Source organism: Mustela nigripes, chromosome 8, assembly GCF_022355385.1.
Source record: "Mustela nigripes isolate SB6536 chromosome 8, MUSNIG.SB6536, whole genome shotgun sequence".
Lineage (NCBI taxonomy): Eukaryota > Metazoa > Chordata > Mammalia > Carnivora > Mustelidae > Mustela > Mustela nigripes.
The window spans coordinates 54,299,228-54,319,681 of NC_081564.1; the positions used below are offsets into that span (position 1 = coordinate 54,299,228).

Here is a 20,454-nt window from a genome sequence, read left to right on the forward strand (position 1 = left end):
TGATATATGACTTAAGGTTTCTGTCTTCTGGATGTGTGTATATAGGAACATATAAACACATAACTGTGTTTCCACTGGGATGTAAAGTGTCTTTACGTGTATGATGAATGCAAGTGGCTAACATCCTCCAAAAGACTATTCATCTGCGATGAACAAAGTAGAAACTAATGTCTCTCTGCCTTGTATTATTTACATGCCATAAGTTTGATATTATGTCAGGAGTCCTTTCCGGTGTCTCACCTGGCAAACACAAATTGTGGTCCCTTCAGTAAAAAATGAAGAAACACCTGCTCACCATTATTTATGTGCAATAGCCCTTCAAACACTTAAGTGCCTCCCTCCCAGGCTTCTAGGTTACTTCCCTTCCGGTTCATTGTTCACCATTGTACAATGCTTTCTCCAGTTTCTCCGTTGCACATTCACTGTGAGTGAGGCTCTAAACAGAACGCAGTGGCCTGATGTGGAATTAACCAATGTGAAATATGGAGCAAGGATAACCGTGAACTCCCTCGTGTCATATATGGGAACGTCTGACACATCAGATGAATGATCTCTACCGGTGCAGTGTTTCCCACCAGAGACATCCAGAAGGGTCTAAATTTCCTGATATCTTCATATCATGGGTCAATTTATATAAATGTGTTCAACTATCAAATGGACCCTTCTTCATTCATTCCAATAACGGAATTCATTTAGGTATAAGGAATGACATTTCAGACATTGATTTGTCACTCGTCTTAGTTTATTCAAAGAACTTTCTCCATTGTGTTTTTCTTCAGTGCTCTCTCTCTCTTATACCTCCTGGATGATTTTGCTATGTGTTCTCTTTAACCACATATGCTTCTTTCTTTTTTTAATCTTTTTCCTTAAGTTACCTTATATCCTTTTCCAATTTTTCAGTCTGTGTTTTCCTTAATAATTTCTTCTCCTACAGTCTTGCCTTTAATCATTCTCCTGACTTGCTTCATTTTATAATACGCTTTATTTTTATCAAAGTCAGCATCAATAATTAACTTTTTATTGAGTGCCTGCAGGGTACATAACATTGAACTTGCTTCCTAATCTCTCTATCTCATTACCTATGGTATATACACACATATTACTGGAAAAGCAGCTACTACCCATTGTCCCCCCTCACATTGCCACCAACTACCTAATTACTTATCCTTTCTCAGGAGTACATTACAGGGGAAGAGAAAACTCAGTAGCTTTTATCGCTCCTACATCTAATCTTGGTCACCGCATATGCTTTTAGGGTACATCAGGCATCCCTCCATCGAGTTGTAGCATGTATACTACGTGAATGTAGTTCAAGTGCCCAAATACAAAGTAAAAGAATCTGGGAAAATACACCTAATATCCCAGTAGCCAACTGCTTTCCAAGCTTGGGGCACCCTGAATGAGTGATTTCCTCCTCCTTTGTGTTCTGCTTAAACTGACCTAATTATCTATCTACTCCCGAAACAATTATTTTTTTTTCATATATTATATCTACAGCTATATTTTCTTTATCCATATTCTGTCTCCCCATCTAGGTTGTAGGCTATTTATATTCTTTGCCTACACCTATACAATATGTGGTTTGAGAAGATACTTAATTAAAATTTATGGAATTAGAATAAATCATCTTCTTTTAGAGTAAGTCACACAGAAGGGATTAAGAAATAATAATCTCTGTGTACTGCATATTCAGACTAAGAAAATGAATAATTTCAAGAGTAAATTCTCAGGAATAAGGCTGTTTCCTTGACTTTGTGAGTAGACTCGATTTTCAAGAATGTTCTTCCCTGTTCCCTCTAACTGAGAAAGAATATATTCTGTCAAACGAAGACATCATCATGACTGTGCAAACACACCTGGGTTTCCAGGATATAGAATTGTCACAGGGGATGACCAGACAAGTACTTCTTCCCCTGCCCCTACAAGTGACCTAAAAACTGCCACTCAAATCCCACAGATCTTCTGTTTTTTCAACAGAACACAAGGCCATAAAAGACCTCAGGGTCTATCAAGGAGCTCTGCCTAATTTTATGTCAATTTAAACTCACCAACTTCTTGAGCATCCTGACCTCTCAACTCTCTGGGAATCTTTTTTCACTGTGTTCTCCTCAGAACAGATTTTTGACATGAGGGAATATTTGCTGCTTCTCAGGATCCTCTCTGCTTTACTATCAAGTGAAAGGTGACTGTAGCAATGCCACCATGTGGATTCTCTCTGACAGAAAAATAAAAAATAAAACTGTGTTATCCACCTCCATGGAACTCCCACTCCTGCCTCAGACTCTGGAGCACATTGGTGGAGTTTCACAGAGGACACCAAACCAGCACTGGGAAGGAGCACCTCAGAGATGAATTCTCTTTGAGAGTCAGCAGGGTGAAATGAGAGAAAGCTGAGCGGACTCACAAAGATCTTCTGTCTGGTTCTTGCATGGGAAGAATTCGTAGCAGGACTTTGAGCCAGTCATCTCACCTCAGTTTCCTTGTCAATAAAACGAAATATTCCATTGAATTATAAGGATGGGTCTTCCAATTCCAAAATGCTATGCTTAAATAAGAAAAAAATAAAATTCTATACTTAAATTTTCTAACTTAAACTCAGTAATTCCCCCTCCTGCACAGGAACCTATTCTAAGGGAATAACCCAAGATATAACCCAAAATGTCCATACAAAGATATATTGTTTTATATAAAGAAACCTGGAAAAGACTAAATATATGTTTGACAATGAGGGATGGCTAAGTGAATTCTGATACCTCCAAATAGTGAAATTTTATGCAACTATTAAAAAATATTTTCCACGATTACCTCTTCGACCTCAGCCACAGCAACATCTTCCTAGGAACATCGCCAAAGGCAAGGGAAGCAAGGGCAAAAATGAACTATTGGGATTTCATCAAGATCAAAAGCTTTTGCACAGCAAAGGAAACAATTAACAAAATCAAAAGACAACTGACAGAATGGGAGAAGATATTTGCAAACTACATATCAGATAAAGGACTAGTGTCCAAAATCTATAAAGAACTTAGCAAACTCAACACCCAAAGAACAAATAATCCAATCAAGAAATGGGCAGAGGACATGAACAGACATTTCTCCAAAGAAGACACCTAGATGGCCAACAGACACATGAAAAAGTGCTCCATGTCACTCAGCATCAGGGAAATACAAATCAAAACCACAATGAGATATCACCTCACACCAGTCAGAATGGCTAAAATCAACAAGTCAGGAAATGACAGATGCTGGCGAGGATGCGGAAAAAGGGGAACCCTCCTACACTGTTGGTGGGAATGCAAGCTGGTGCATTCTGGAAAACAGCATGGAGGTTCCTCAAAATGTTGAAAATAGAACTGCCCTATGACCCAGCAATTGCACTATTGGGTATTTACACTAAAGATACAAACGTAGTGATCAAAGGGTCACGTGCACCCGAATGTTTATAGCAGCAATGTCCACAATAGCCAAACTATGGAAAGAACCTAGATGTCCATCAACAGATGAATGGATCAAGAAGATGTGGTATATATACACAATGGAATACTATGCAGCCATCAAAAGAAATTTGAAATCTTGCCATTTGCGACAACATGGATGGAACTAGAGCGTATCATGCTTAGCGAAATAAGTCAAGCAGAGAAAGACAACTATCATATGATCTCCCTGATATGAGGAAGTGGTGATGCAACATGGGGGCTTAAGTAGGTAGGAGAAGAATCAGTGAAACAAGATGGGATTGGGAGGGAGACAAACCATATGTGACTCTTAATCTCACAAAACAAACTGAGGGTTGCTGGGGGGAGGGAGGTTGGGAGAAGGGGGGTGGGGTTATGGACATTGGGGAGGGTATGTGTTTTGGTGAGTGCTGTGAAGTGTGTAAATCTGGCGATTCACAGACCTGTACCCCTGGGGATAAAAATATATGTCTATAAAAAAATTAAAAAATTATTAAAAAGAAATATTTTCCACGAATCTGTAATATCATACTGTGTTTATTTTGCATGTCTTTCTTTAAGCAGAAGAAAACTGTAGTCAAAATTATCCAGGATTTTTAGTACATAAAATTAAGAAATACATCACAATGTCAATACTGGTTATCTCTGATAGTTAAATTATATGTGTTTTTAATGTTATTTCATAAATCTTTCTATATTTTTCAACTTCCCTGCATTGGATTTGTGATACTACCTTTCAGTGAGAAAATGGGCAAGTGATGTCACTTTTACTGTTAAGTTTAAAAACCAAGTGTGTTTTTCACTAAGGAAGAATCCAGACTATAATTGTGAATTTTGAAGAGATGACGAATCCAAACGCAGAAATTTGGGAATAAATTTCTATATGTGAACAAAACAAAATGATTGGGGGATCCCAATAAGTTACCTGTAGAATGTGTAGCCATCAATTTCACAGTGCTATTTAGACACAGATATTTATAGCCCCGTTAATACAATTCAAAAGAGAAGTGCGTGTTTTGAAAACATCTTAAGGGGGAAATAGAATATCTTGATATTGAGTTATATAAACCAAGATGCCTTGCAATAGCCTTGTTCTTTCATAAGAAATTTTCATGAGTAGAACAGATACTAATCCGATTAATATTTTTTAGGTCAGCCGCTCAAAGCAGCCCAAGAAACTATGTGCCTGCAAAAAATATTCAATAAATCACAATCTTTTATGTTGTTGCTGTGAACAAGCTCTCCTATTTGATTTAAACTAGTGCCCTGACAGTAAAGCTCTTTGTGGTATTATAAAATAACAATTTTAAGATGTGACCTGAAAAAAATAGATTTTGCAGAGGTTCAAATTGTCTTTGTCTTGTTTTTAATTTAACTGACATTAGCAGCCAGTTTGTTTTGGTTTGGTTTATTTTGTTTGTTTCTTTGTTTGGGGTTTTTTTTGTTTTTGTTTTTGGTAGCCTTGCTGCTTAACTCAAGGGTGTGACCTCTGAGCCCACATTGTTACCTTGAGTTTGTGGGATTTTAGGTGCCCTTGTGTCTGAAGAGAGAGCGGTGAAGCTAACAATCTTATAAGCTCTCTCCCAGGTCTATGCGTCCCCCTGGGCTTGGCACATCTTCCCAGGGTACGTTCTGAAGCATTATGTCTCAAAGACTATTTTTCCCTCGGTGATTGGATTCTTCATATGAAATTAAGTGGGTCACACCAGCATGGATCATGTTACAAATTTTGTTCCCACTGAGCAAGAAGTTAATTTTAACATTTGCAAAAGGGGGATTTGAGACCTTGTGAAACCAAACATATTGACATCATATTTCCCTAATGCTTAAGAGAGAGAATCAGACAAGTTGCTTAACATCTGACAAAAGTGGTATGCTAATGGTAGTTATGCTCTAGGAATAGTTTCCATTAACTAGATAAATGGTGGGCTCTTCAGTTTACAAAATGAGGAACCGTGAGATGCCTAACCAATCTGTAGGAGGAAAAAGACACAAAGTAAAGCCTCCTGAAGAAGTGAAGACAAGCAGTGAGTTTCTTTTCAATTAAGCCACACATGAGAGTAATTATGAATTATTGAAATCGTGGTTCCATTCGTCTTTCCTTCATCAACTGTCCTGAAGGATTAAGGGGCTCTGACTTTCCAGAGTATATGCTTCTTGCCTTTTTTTTTTTTTTTTTTGCCTGTTCTGCCTCACTTACATGCTTTATAGGACTGTGTCATCATGAGTCACAACGTTGAAGGATTTTTCAGAGTTGTACCCAGTACCAAAGCTATTTTAATAATCTCTACTGGTTTGTTGTAGGGATTTTTTTTTTTAATGATAGAGAAATCTCACAAAGCACAACATTCATTTTATTCTTTATAGTAACTTTCTGCCATGAAAGTTCTTTATCTCCACCATAGGTTTTTGTTTTGTTGTTGGTGGTGGTGTTTCTTGGTTTGGGTTTTATTGTTTTTGTTTTGTTTTTTTTAACCCTGGCTGCTGCTTTGCACTGCAAGGCTTCAAAGGGATTTTCATGCTAATTTTTCCATGTAGCTGGCTTTGGTGTCTGGTCATTTCCTGAGTTAGATGACTGGAGAAAAGCAACTAAGAAGTCTGTAGTGGTGAGCCCTTTATAGGCCCTGTTAAGGATCAGGATCAAGGTGACCTTTCAAAGGCTGCTGTTAAGCTAACACCTGTAAACTGTTAAAAATGTAATCTCTGTACATAATTTCTATTCTTAGGCTCTTTATGATGGCAATTCTTTATACCTCATTTTGATTTGAAAAAAACCTGCTAGTAACATATAAGCCACTTATTGAAAATTCGATATAAATATCAAAATGAACTGCTTTATTTCGTGTTTTTCATATTAAAAAGATTTTTTTAATTGACCAACTTTAATACTCTTTTTACAGTCCATTTCACACTGGGAATATGTTAAAACCTTTTGACTGGTCAGCTCCTCTAGATGCTTTTTAAGTAGGAGCAGGCAATCCAGGCTGGTTGTCTAAAATGGTCACTGTATTATGCTCATATTATGAAGCATATAATTGAAAATGTGTATGTGGTTGAAAGTGACAGTTTTATCAGCAAGGGAAAGTCAGGAGTCAATGAGCTTTCTTGTCATCCTTCTTGTTCAAAACTCATAAACAATTTGGCTAAACAACACTAGCGGTAATTTATTGAGCACTTACTATGTTTCAAGCACAGTGCTTAGTATTTTCCTTGGGTTATCTCATTTAATTTCTTGTCATAACTCTTTAAAGTACAAATTTTACAAAATTTTAACAGGGTTTAGAGAGTTTAAATGGTCTATCCAAGATCACAAAGCTAGCCTGGGTAGAACTTCAAACCCACATCCGAGTAATTTCCTGGGTGCTCTTCCTAAGAGCTACTGTTGCCTGCCTCCCTTTGCAGCGTGGAATAATAAGGAAGAGCCTGTGCAAACCCCTCAGGGGTTGAACCACCACAGAGAATGCTATGAGCACAACGATGGAGGAGCTGAGCTTTCCTTCACTGTGCTGACACAGAGCTTTCATCCCTTGCTTCATCCATTCAAGCAATACCCAGTGAGCCCTACCTTATTCCAAACCCTTTGCTAGTGTTACATGATAGGCAAAGATGAGTAAGACCCCATTCCCCTTCCTGGGCGGGTCCATGTCGAAAAAAAGAGAACAGATATGTCAATGAATTATTCTGAAATATGAGCTAAATTTGGAAAGTAAGCAAATCTGGGGAAGCAGGGGAGTGGCAGTGAGAACCCCAGGGATAAAGTAGCTGCTGGCTGGAGGGTAGAAAGTGGTAGCTATGAAGGATGTCCATGGTGGGAAGGAGAGACTGCAGCTGACGAGAGGTCAAGCCTGTTGCCCAGGCCTCCCGTCAGGCTTCCTTAAGTACTGGGAATAAACCAAAGGTGGTTCCTTAAATCATAATTACATAGCCATGGGTTTAGGGGGATGGGGCAGGACTCTTCAGAGTTGCTGTTGTCCTAACTCCAAAATTCCTACCCTTAAGATAGAGCCCCCAAGTATGGTTTGGTTCATTCTACCAGGCTGTGTCACCGCAGATCCAAATCTATGATCACTTGAAATAGGACTGACACTTAATCTGTTTAAGTAATGGTTAAACACAGGGTTAGATGAAAAGAAGAGGGAGAATTTTACCTCCCATCTCTGAGCTGTGATTAGAAGTTTGCTCTAGGAAAACACTTTGAGACTAGCCCTTCCTACCCTGATGCCGTGCTTTCAGCATCCATGTTGGCTGTATTATTTCACTTTTATATATATATTTAAAGGGGCTGTGAGATCATTGCTGCATTTCTCTATTGAGTTAGTAACTGGCAAAAATACTTGGTTGGAAGAAGTAGCAGCTAATGACCAGTATCTTGGATTAGTGGCGACTGAAGAATGCATATAGTTATTTTGTTTGTTTAAAGGCTTTGGGGGACCTCTTATTCTTACACCTCTGCTGTTCGTTTATCTTTTTTATTTTTTTCTTCCTTGCTCACGAAGTTGAGTCAGCACCAGAAACATATTCAAATTAGACTTGTCATACAGAAAAAAAAAAAAAAAACCACAAAACTCTGACTTTGTGAGGGTGGGTGGAGGGGGAAAAAGGCAACTTTTTGTCAGTCTTTTGTATTTCAGCAGCTGGATTCATTGCTACCATGGTAACGGACCACATGATGAGGTGTATTAGATTGCTGTGTGTTGAGCACAAGGGGAAGAATGAACACAGCGTTTTACTGAAGTTAAAGGTTGCTTTGGAGTTTCTTCTGTGGAAATGTGTAAGGTCAAATACTATGGCTCTCAGCATATGTAGGACTTTAGGGGAAGAATTAGGGGCAAGTTCGTGCAGTTCACTACAAAACCAGGTAAGGCACCACCGAATCTATGAAACTGAACTCTTCTGTTGCAGGAGCATAACTTGCTGCGTGGAATGTCACCGGCGCCCCCACCCCCTGCAGCCCTCCATGGGCACAGGACAAATTTCTCCTGTCCCCCTCCCACCCCCAGCTCCCTCCCCTCCGATTTCACCCTTTATTAATTTGAAAGTCTGAAATGTTGTGAATTTCTCTAGTTCTTTGGTAGTGTGTGTGAGGGTGCGCGTGCAAATAAAAGAAGGAAAGCTGGAAAGAAGTAGGAAGAATGCCGTAATTTGAGTCTTCGGGTCAATGTAAAACTTGGGCAAAGTGCTTCCTTGCTTTGATCTTTGAAAATGGTCCCCTTTTCCGAGAGGACACCTGATGAGCGGCATCCGGGGTCCTAAGCTGTTTTGTCCAGTATACTAAATTAAGCCAGAGGACAAAGTCTTCCCACATGTTATTTTGTGTATTTCTCCTATCTGTGCATTTGTTCCTCTTGCATCATATTCCTACCAGCCTCAACTCACAGGAGCGGTTCGGTGTTATCTATAGTTTTTACAGCATATTTTATTTCCATTAGTATTCTGTCCTTTCAGGCACTGTGGTTCTGTGTGCCTCGGAGGATTTAAAAATAGAAGCAAATACAATACGGGTTAGCATAAAGTGAACTCTAGCTTGGAGGCTGGAGAGAGCTGAATGTAAACAATGCAGGGTGGCGTGGGGAAGCAGCCATTCCCAGAGCTCAGAAGCCTCCTCCTGCGTTGTTTACTTGGCCCCCTAGCAGCTCGCTTCAAAAGAAGTGGCTTTTTGATATCCCCAGAGCAATTTAGAGGACCAGAAAATGTCTTGACTAGTAACTTACTCCTGCCTACTCCACGGTTTCTACTTGATGTTTGATGTCTGGTCTTTCTCTTAAGACATTAGGATTTACTTCAGGTTTTTTTTTAGCTGGGCTAACCCAGCCAGCTTTTCTGGACTCAGAACAAATAGAACAAAGTTGTCCTGGTAGCTTTAGGGACAAAGCCTGACCAAAACAGGAACAGACACCCCCCCCCCCCAACCCCCCCACTCCCCCACCTCCCACACCCACACCCTCCCCCATTTCTCAGGTGGATTCACTCTCTACCTGGAGTGTTTTCATCAGAGAAAGTAGTATTTTCCTGGCTAAAATCAGTTATTTGCCACTAGACTGATTTGGATACAAGCCAAGCAAATGATCCCAAGTTTGGCCATATATCATTCTTTCTTCAAAAAGGGAAACAGATTTTCTGAAACCCATTCAGCCTCTGTGGTTTTCATTGTTATTTCCTTTGTCTCTCTGGTTTTTATACATCTGGGTCATCTTCTAAATTAGAGCAAGGAGTTATAATTACTTTTCAAAACAATTATTTTGGCCATAATTGCGAATAGAGGGCACTATTTCTATGATAACACATATCAAAAGCGTTATACTAACAGTGAACATGCGTAAAATGCCCGTATTGTGTCTGAAATTATTCTTTCCTTTTACCCTGTGTTGTTTGGCATATAGAACAAGCTATGAGCATCAGCTCTGAAACATCAAATATTTTCACAAGCATAAGTTGTTATTAGTTAAGAATAAGTTCCCAAGAAGGAGTGAAAGATGGCAACATATTTTAAAGTGTGAAGTTCTCAATACTGACAATATCTGAGGTAGAAAGTGATATATTAAAGGAAAAATAAAAGAGGGAGGGGGGCAAAGAATAAGGGAGAGAAAGTCAGAGAGAGACACAAAGAGAACACAAGAGAGACAGATGAGAAGTAAAGATAAACATGTAAATGATCTCTTAACCAAGCTATCTTCTTTCCCAGCTGTGCTGGCATGGGTTAAATCTCTCTTCATAAAAGAAGAGAGATGGAGTAGGTGGATGAGGTGGAATTACTGAAAAGTACTAGCATTCCACTATCCCGTATTTGAAATACTCGATCAGGCCTAGATCCGTTCTAGAACTGGAATGACAGATAACTATTTTTCAGTTCCGGCAGTTCCTATTGACTCTGTCCTACTGTTATGGGCTAAGATATCATCCGGCTGAGACATTAGAGTGAGATGTGTGTAAAAATGAATATATACCCAGATTTCTGTGATCTTTATATACACCTGACACTAGGCCATATGTACATGTCCGTTTCTCAGGTCTACATAACTGAGAGGTCCATATAATGCAAGATCCTTTTAAGTTTTGTTTTTTAAATAATAACTATATATTTAAGTTGTACAACATGATTCGGTACACACATATACATAGTGAAATGATTACCACAGTCAAGCTAATTAATGTATCTTTTCCTCACCTAGGTACTGCTTTTTGGTATGTGGTAAGAGCACTTGAGATCTACTCTCTTAGCAAATTTCCAGTGTGCAGTAATACAGTATTATTACCTATAGTCATTATGCTATACATTAGCTTTCTAGACTTATTTATCCCACATAACTGCAAAGTTGTACCTGCTGACCAACATTTCCTCATTCCCCCCCACCTCCCCATCTCTGGTAACCACCATTCTACCCTCTGCTTCAATGTATTTGACTTTTTTAGATTCCCCATGTAAGTAAGAACATGCGGTATTTTTCTTTCTGTGTCTGGCTTATTTCACTTAGTATAATGTCTTTAAGGTTCATTCATGTTGTTGCACATGGCATAATCTCCTTTACAAATACTCCATTGTATGAGTATACCACCATGTCTTTATCCATTCATATGTCAATAACACTTACATCATTTCCATATCTTGGTTATTGTGAATAATGCTGCAGTGAGCATCGGAGCACAGATATCTCTTCCATGGACTTATTTAACTTCCTTTGTGGATACACTCAGAAAAGATATTGCTGGATCATATGGTAGTTCTATTTTTAGTTTTTCGAGAAACCTCTACACTGTGTTCCATAATGGCTTTAAGGAAGTTTCTTTTCTAGTTGTTTTGATACTTACATTCTTAGGATGTGAAATGATTTTTGATATGCTCATTTTTAAATTAGAAATGTTGCCAAGGTGTTTTAATTAAATCGTATTTTTGTCAACATCTCTTTAAATCATGCTTTATTGTTCATTTTGAATGATTGGATGTGTTTCTGAGCATTTTAGCTTTAATTTCTAGAACTCCCTAACCTCTCAGACAAACAGCTAATTATCTACATCTACCTCTATTAAGGAGATAGATGTTCAACAGAGGCATGATGAAGAAGAATTGTAGTGACTATTATAGCTTCTTCAATAAAATTAATGGTAACTGTTGAACCCCAAGACAATATTTCTAAAGTAAAGTTCCATTTTTAGGTATTGCTATTTTTAAACCTATAACTTCACTAAAGTGTATTTTATTATTGACAACCACGTAATTTTTGCATAAAACGAATTGGACTTTTAAAAAATATTCTTAAATGTTTCATATGAAAAAAAAAAGTAATGACACCATGATGATGATCATGATGACAGTGGCCATAATGATTAATTCAGGGAATAAAATGGACTTTATTATAAAGCACTAAGCCCTGTATAGTGTAAAAGGCCAATGTTTCTAAAAAGAAAACAGAAATTCCTGAGGTGTTTGGGTTGCTCAGTTGTTTAAGCGTCTGCCTTCAGCTCAAGTCATGATCCCAGGGTCCTGGGATCAAGTCCCGTGTTGGCCTCTCTGCTCATTGGGGAGTCTGCTTCTTTCTATCCCTTCCCCCCGCTTGTGCTCTCTCTCATGCACACTCTCTCTCTCAAATAAATGAATAAAATCTTTAAAAAAAAAAGTAGAAATTTCTAATGGGGGTATGATTTTCAGATATTTACTTTCTAATTTAATTAATTCCATTAATAACATTTAAAAACCTCTAACAATAGGTGAGTCTCCTATAGTTTCATCAGAGCTTATTATAAAGGATGTTGACTTTGTTCAATAAGCAATAGAGGCTTTCATCAGTAACAATTAAATTTACCAATAATTGTGCAGTGTGACAGTAAAAGAGTAAGCTCATTGCTGGTAGTGAATAATTTGTTTTAGTGTACAAAAAGGGAATAATCAACTGGTTCCATTCTCATAGTATTAGCCTGATAAATTTTAAAGTAATATTATTATAGTAATTCCCCACTACCTGGCATGCATATTATAAATATTCACTGTTGACACTACTTTAATATTTCAATCATCTTTTTAAATTCTAAATTTATTTATTTATTTTGAGAAAGAGAGAAAAAGAGAGGGCATGCACACAACCGGGGGAGTAACAGAGGGAGAAGGAGAGAGAGCATCTCAAGCAGACTACCACTGCATGTGAAGCTTGACATGGGGCCCAGTCTCACAACCCCGAGATTAGAAGCTGGTTTAAAATCAAGAGTTGGACATTTAACTGACTGAGCCACCCAGGAGCCCCCTTAAATGATTTGTTCTAAATAAATAACAATGTTTTATGTCTGAAATCTATTAATTTGGCTTCTTTGGGAGAAAATTATACTCCTTTTTTTTTTTTTTTGCCTCTACCTACCTTCATATGAAAGAAAATGCCATATGGATTGACAATTCCAACATGTAATGTGGTATATATAAAGTAGTAGAAGAAAATATGGAACTTGAGATGGAAAAGCATGTTTGCAAAGGCAGAAATCACAAAGGAATGGTTACATGAAAAGTTATTACACATCTGGATAGCTTCTACTATTATCAACATGACTTACCAGAATTGTACATTTTTTACCAAGGATGAACCTACACTGATACATCATAATCATGAAAAGATCATAGTTTACCTCAGGGTTCACTCATGACATTGTCCATCCTGTGGGTCTGGACAAATGTATAATGATATCTATCCATTATTATAACATCACACAGAGTATTTTCAGTGTCCTAAAAATCCTCTGTGCTCTGCCTTTTTATCTCTCCCTACTCCACCCTCTTTCCAGGAAACCACTGATCTTTTTATTGTCTCTATAGCTTTGCCTTTTGCCAGAATGTCATATAATTGGAATCATATATCATGTAGCCTTCTCAGATTGGCTTCCTCTACTTAGTAATACACATTTAAGGTTCCTTTGTGTCATGTCATGTCATGTCTTGATAGCTCATTTCTTTTTAGCACTGAATAATACTACATTGTCTGGATGTATCACAGTTTATTTATTCATTCACCTACTGAAGGACATCTTGGTTGCTTCCAAGTTTGGGCGGTTATGATTAAGTCTTAATCCATGTTCAGGGTTTTGTATAGGCATAAGTTTTCAACTCCTTTGGGAAATAACGAGGAGTATGATTGCTGAGTCATATGGTAAGAGATGTTTAGTTTTGTAAGAAACTTCCACACTGTCTTCTTAAGTGGTTGTACCATTTTGAATTCCCACCAGCTATGAACGAGTATTCCTATTAGTCCACACGTCACCAGTATTTGGTGGTGTTGGTGTTCTGGACTTTGAGCATTCTAGTACTTGTACAGTGATATCTCATTGTTGTTTTAATTTGCCTCTTCCTAGTAACATATTATGTGAACATCTTTTCATATGCCTATTTGCCATCTGTATATCTTCTTTGGTAAAGTGTTTGTTTTGGGTCATTGGCCCATATTTTAATTGAGCTGTTTGCTTTTTTATTGTTGATTTTAAGAGTTCTTTGTATATCTTTGATAACAGTCCTTTATCTGATGTGTCTTTTGCAAATTTATTCTTCCAGTCTGTGGCTTGTCTTCTCATTCTCTTGAGATTGTCTTTCACAGAGCAGAAGTTTTTAATTTTAATGAAGCCTAGCTCATCAATTATTTCTTTCATGGATTGTCCTTTCACGTTATATAAAAATAGTTATTTTTAAAATACCTACAAATAAAACAACTATCATTTAATCCTTAGCAAATCTTTTTAAAAGAGAGAAGCAGGAGGAAGAGAGGGAGATAATACCCAATGTTAGGGAGGGTGTGGAAAATGCAAGCTCGCATACAATCCTATTGAAAGTACAAATTGATACTTTTGGAAGAGGGTAGGGCCAACATGGCAATGTGTATTAAAGGCTTTAATTACATACCTTTGGACCCAACAGTTCTACTACAAGGAAAATATCCTAACAAAATAAATAGTCAAACATATATTTACAGGTTTCTTTATTGTTATGCTGTTTATGTGTAAACAAGGGCAGCCATTCTGAAGAAGAAGAAAAAAAAAAAGACCTGAGAAAGTAACAAACACACCAGCTTATATTTCTGCTCTGATAGCTATAAAGCCAAAAGAAGTCAGAGACATGGCCATATGCTTATCGAACTGTTCCACTTCTCTACTCTTTAGTATAAAACATGAATAGGCGGCATAATATAGAGAAAAGGGCCTTGGCTGGTTTAAGACTCAGAATGCCTGAGTGCTGCTATGGACCCGTTGAAATAATGTAAATATAGAAATATAAGGCATTATTAAAATATTAATGTTATGAAGTAGAAAATAAAAACATCTGTGGGTCCCTTTATCCATTTATTTGCATTTGTCTTCACAACTGATCTTGCAAATAAAAAGTCCAATATCAAATGGAAGAGAAAGGGTATATTGTTACAATTGCACCAGAAGGAAATGCCAAATGGTAAAACCTGGAATGCCTTGACTATGATAGAAAAGCAGTAAAATATTTTGGATAGAATATACTTCCCAATTATTATTGTTCAAAAATTAGTCAAAAGAAATTTCTGCTTACATAAGGATGAGCAGAGGATAATTGGTCTCAAATGTAAACCAGCCTTTAGGTGTAGTGCAGTGGGCAGAGCTCTAGTGCAGTGTTGGTCAGTAGAACCTTCCATGATGGGGTGCTTGGGTGGGTCAGTCCATTAAGCATCTGACTCTTGATTTCAGCTCAGATCATGATCTCAGTGTCATGGGATTGAGGCCCGTGTCAAGCCCAGTTTGGGTTCCACGCTCAACAAGTAGTCTGCTTGAGGATTCGCTCTCCCTTTGCCCCTCCCCACCCGGCACACACACATTTTTGCAATCTTTCTCTAAAATAAATAAGTAAGTATGAAAAAAAGAACCTTCCATGGTCTATGTCTGCACTGTCCAATGGTAACTACTAATCACCTGTAGTTGAGCCCTCAAAATATGGCCAGTGTCTTTGAGGAACTGTATATTTAATTTTATTTAATACTAAGTAATTTAAATTCAAATAGCCATCTGTGATTAGCAGTCTCTTACTGGACAGTGTGGCTCTAGAATTAAGGACAACAAATTGGGTCTTTTTTTTAATGCAGGGGTTCATTTCAGACATCTCTGATGAATAAGGGTGATAAAGGGCAAGAAGGTAAATATCTTTGTGAAATTTTCCTTTCATTCAAAGAAATACTTAACAGGGAGATCCTTTAATTCTGTGACTACAAGTTCAAGATTGTTCAGAGAAGTCTTGGTCTCAAATATTCTTTAGCCTTGCTCACTTAAGAATTCTAATGTTCACTCATTGTTTCACTTGCCAAAAGGAAAACACAAGTTGAATTTATGTATCATGTGTAAAAAAAAAAAAAAAAAATACTTTGTTTTTCTTTATTCTCACACTACTACCACTCTTACAATACTTCTGACACCAGATGTGTAGATTTCCTACTCCAAACAATTCTAACTGCCTGGAGTTACTGTCAGATCCCACAGGAGCAGGTCTCAGTCTCACAGGACTGCCGTTCCCACCTAACTCATATGCCAGTGATAAGTCCAGGTTATCACCTGTGTTTCTGACCAATTGGCCTTTCTGACCCTTTCAAAAGTTTCCATGACCCCCTCCTCAGATTTAATCATTTGCTAGAACAGCTCACAGAACTCAAGGAAATACTTACTTAATGTTTGCTGTTTTATTGCATAACAGAGACTGCAAGAAACAATACCAATGAACAACCAGATGAAGAGATACACAGGCTGAGTTCCAGAAGAGTTCTGAGGGCAGGCACTTCTGTCCCTGTGGAGTTGGGGTGCACCCCGTGCCTGTCACAGGGGTGTATTCACCAACCCAGAAGCTCCCCAAACCCCACACTTTGGGGATTTTTTATGGAGGCTTCATCAGTTTGGACACAGTCAGTCATGAATCATTGTCCCTAGAGAATGGGGATGGAGTTGAAAGTTCCAAGCTCCTCCTCATGACTTGGTCTTTCTGGTGACCAGCCCCATCCCAAAGCTATCCAAGATTCACCCTTAGAACAAAGACACTTACTCCTATCACCTGGAAAATTCCAAAGTCTTTAGGAGCTTTGTATCAGGTGCCAGGGATAAGCACCAAAATTAGAACAAAAGATGCTCCTGATGTTCTTATCACTTAGGAAATTACAAGGGTTTTAGGAGCTCTGTGCCAGGGCCTAGGGACGGAGACCAATATCTCTTTTCTATTATTTCACATTCAGACTCTGGATTTGACATTGAAAACATAACAACAGTCTAGAGTCCCTAGATTCAAAGTTTCCTTGGAATATGATTAGCAATCATATGACACAGACCAGATGTTACAGAGAAGGGGTGAAAAAGTGGTTTGTGTAGAAGGAAGCATTGGGAAAAACTTTAAAAATAGTGAGCATTAAATAGGAGACTAGGGAAAAAAAGATCTATAGAGAGGGAACAGTTGGGAAAAATCAGGGAAAGGTGAGAATCGGAAATCTCCAAAAATGTAAGCTAGTCGTGAAGGTGTAACGAGAACAGAACTCAGAAAGTGTTCAGGGACCAGATCACCATCACCACCACTGTCACCACTGCCATCACCACTGCCGTCACCACCACCTTCGTCACCGTCATCATGACTTCATCCTTACATCATTGTCACCATCATTATCACTGTAATCGCAGTAACCATATACGGGCCACTAAGCATTAGATTAAGCATTTTTCATGCATTATTTAATTCTTGCCACAACCCTATGAAGCAAATACTGCCCTAATTTATTGATGAGAAAATTGCACTGCCAATGATTGCCAAACGAGGATGTCAGGCCAGGGGCAGCCCTGTTAAACCACACTGAGTAGTCTCATCTCTCTTCTATGGAATTTAAACTGCTTTATCCTGGATACTCTGGGAAGCCGTCTGAGAAAAGTCATACCAGGAGCAAGGTAGAAAATAGACTAGGAGGAAGACAGACTAGCTGTCTTCAGACATAAGGGAAGAAGTTAATGGCGCAGTTTAGAACAAGGGTGAGGGAGGGCCATTCTGACCTCAGGGCGGGAAAGTAGAATTTGAAAAGGAGTTGATTTGAGAGGGGTTTTGGCAATTGTCTGTCTTTACAGTGAGTCAGGTAGAGAACATCTGACTTATTTTTTAAGCCCCCTTGAAAATTGTCAATTACCGCATGCAGCGCTACAGCAAGATTATTGTGGCCAAGGAAACAGAGCTTATCTCGTAATATGCAAGTTTTCCTAACAAGACCAACTTGTACAAATCACCCTTGTTGGAAATAAGTGCCACTTCCTGTCATCTGTATTCTTGAAGCATGTGGCACATCACAATATTGTTTGGAGATGTGATATAATGGAAATATAACTTTATATTTATGAAATAATCCCTTTATGAAAGTATCCCTTTCATTAAAACCTTAATGTTCTTTAATAAGGGCATATAGTGAATTTTTTTCTTTCCAACACATAGGATTTTTAGAATATATAACTAGAGCTCATTTAGAAAGGTCAAAATGCCGTTTCCTTTATTGTTGTGGAAGCAGGTCTTCTAAATGAACTTCTGACTTCGGAACATTATTATTCTCTTGCCTTTACCCATTGAGGTGGATTTTTTTTTTTTTTTTCTCTTGGCTGTATATCCCGGTTCACTTATGGATTGGAAAGATAGTAGAAGCTGTTACTTCCAGCATCAGGGCCTCCACTGTTTTCCAAGAAGTTACTATTGATTTCTTCCGAAGTCTTATGATCACTGTGGTCGGAAAAGAGTGTTGAGAAATGCAGAATGAAGTGGAGGAGGTGAATGTGGTCTTGACAATACAGAGAGCTGAAAGAAGAACAGGGGTCTGGCCTGAGAGGATGCGCAGCAGCCTGGCTGTCAGAAGGATCAACCAAAGAGGATAAGGAGGGAATAGCAGAGAATAGCAAGGTACTGACCATGTAGTTCTTTCCAGGATGTTGGACAGCAGTAGAAAACCCAAACATGCACGAGCACACACAGAGCACGTCATGTGAGTGTTCTGCGCATTCTCTGATGTAATAAAGGAGCACACTTTCTAAATGCCAGATACTATTTGCAGTGTGTTTAGTTTATTCATTTTTTTTAAAGATTTTTTCTTAATTCATTTGACAGAGAGAGAGAGAGCGAAAACACGGGAGCTCAAGCAGAGGGAGGGACAGCAGGAGAGAGAAGCAGACTTCCTACGGAGCAGGGAGCCCTCCTCAGCGCTCAATCCCAGGACCCAGGGTCATAACCTGAGCTGAAGGCAGTCACCTAACCAATGAGTCACGCAGGCACCCCAAGTTTACTTATCTAATTTCAAGTTAATGAATCCTCATTTAGAGAACAATACCTAGCACATAGAAGTCACTGAATATATACAGTTCTTATCTCTGTTAATCATTGCAACAACCCCATGAGCCTTTTGTTATATATCACCTTTAAGATTATGCATGAAAGGGCAGAGAGGTTAACCAATCTCCCCAAGGGTTTACAGTTAATAAGAGAGCTGTAGTTAGTGGGGTCAACCACTATGCCATCTTGTCTACCCTTAATCTATGTAAAGCCTATTATATGAAAAGGGGATAATACCTATAAAGTACTTACAGAGCACTTGACATACAGAAAATTCCTAAAGCTGCTAGCAATTATTATTCTGTAATAAGATTTAGAAGATGTTCTGATATTTATATCATTCTACACCACACTGCTCAGAAATAGTAAGGTTGTTAGGGCAGCTTTGGTTTTATTCTCATGTAAGTTTGAGTAAAGCTTTGTTGACAAGCATGCCCATTATAAATTGGAGGAACCCTCTTTTTACTCAAACATTATCAGTCTGACAGGCACTTGAAGTTTTCACCTCAAAAAATGTGCCTCATAGAAGTGTTCCATATACACATCTACGCGGCTCTGCCCTTTTGGTAGAGAATGACTGCAGCTAACGGTCTTAATTCTTAATGCCAGCAAGCAAAATTCCCTTCCTTGCTTGGTATTTGCATAATATGTCAATTTTTTCATTGTAGTCTGACATTTGTATAACCTAAGGGAGTTAGTCGGGGGGTTGGGGAGGAGGCAGGAAAAAGAATCAGGCCAGAGGCTGGAAAGGTGTGGTCATAACAGAATGGATTAGTAATAGAGTTCCCAAGGTCATGCAGGTGGTCCTGGGCAGAACTCAACCCAACCAGACCCTAGAACAAAGTCAAACAGAAACTTGAGTTCTGATGTGTTTTCCCTATAACATGGGTTAGTTGGGGGTAGTGGGCTGTCCTCCTCTGTACAGAATAATTTAATGGAAAATGAGGTGACTTGCAGTCTAACTGAAGTAAGAATGTCAACAGATGCAAAATTAAAGATTACCATTCATTGTAGACAGAGACAGTGAAAGGACAGCTCTGTTCATGGGATTCCTGGAGAGAATGGTAGTGCTGCGGACTGTGCATGAAAAATGAGCAGTGAAGGTTTGAGGACGCCATGGCTCAGGGAGGCATAAATGTGAGAACTCTAGAAGGAGTCAGGGGATTGCAGAAGAGAGCGAGCAAGGGAAGGCCTCAGGATGGGTGACCGGGAGTTCCCTTGTCTTCTGCATCTGTCACTCCCATAGCCCCCTTTGTCTATCTATGACTAGTGTTTTAGCCAATGATGTCACCGGGCAGGTGTGCTAGGTACCACCCCCCATAAAAGGATGACGCAGGAGACCAGCAGATCTCCCTCCACTCTGCTACTTAGGGAAGGGCAGGCTGGGGGACAAGGTGGGAAAATCTGTCTTTAGATATTATCCTCCTCTATGGAACCTTCATCTCAGATGACTACATCTCCATGACCTTAGATGGCCATAGTTTCTTTGAACATTTAGGGACTATGTGAATAATGTTATGATTCACAGTATTTCCAAAGTAATATCTGCAAATGTTATGTGTCATTTATTATCTGGAGAAGTAATAAGCTTTTATTAACCATAATGACTAACATGTATATGTGATCTACTGTTTGTACAGTATTTCGGTGGCATTACATTTGAATCTCCTAATAATCTTGCAAGGGAGATGA

The 20,454-nt window shown here is 38.6% G+C and overlaps 1 protein-coding gene across 17 annotated transcripts in view; it reads left to right on the top strand.

Annotated features, from left to right (window-relative positions):
* Positions 1 to 20,454, top strand: part of DTNA (dystrobrevin alpha) — a 357,028-nt gene that overhangs the window by 177,962 nt on the left and 158,612 nt on the right. The window contains exon 1 of one of the 17 annotated variants that reach the window (XM_059409433.1): positions 8,144 to 8,310. The exons of the other annotated variants lie outside the window; for them this stretch is intronic. The gene's annotated coding sequence lies outside the window, so the exon portion shown is untranslated. Of the gene's footprint in view, positions 1 to 8,143; positions 8,311 to 20,454 lie in introns of those variants that run through there. 17 annotated transcript variants of the gene reach the window in all.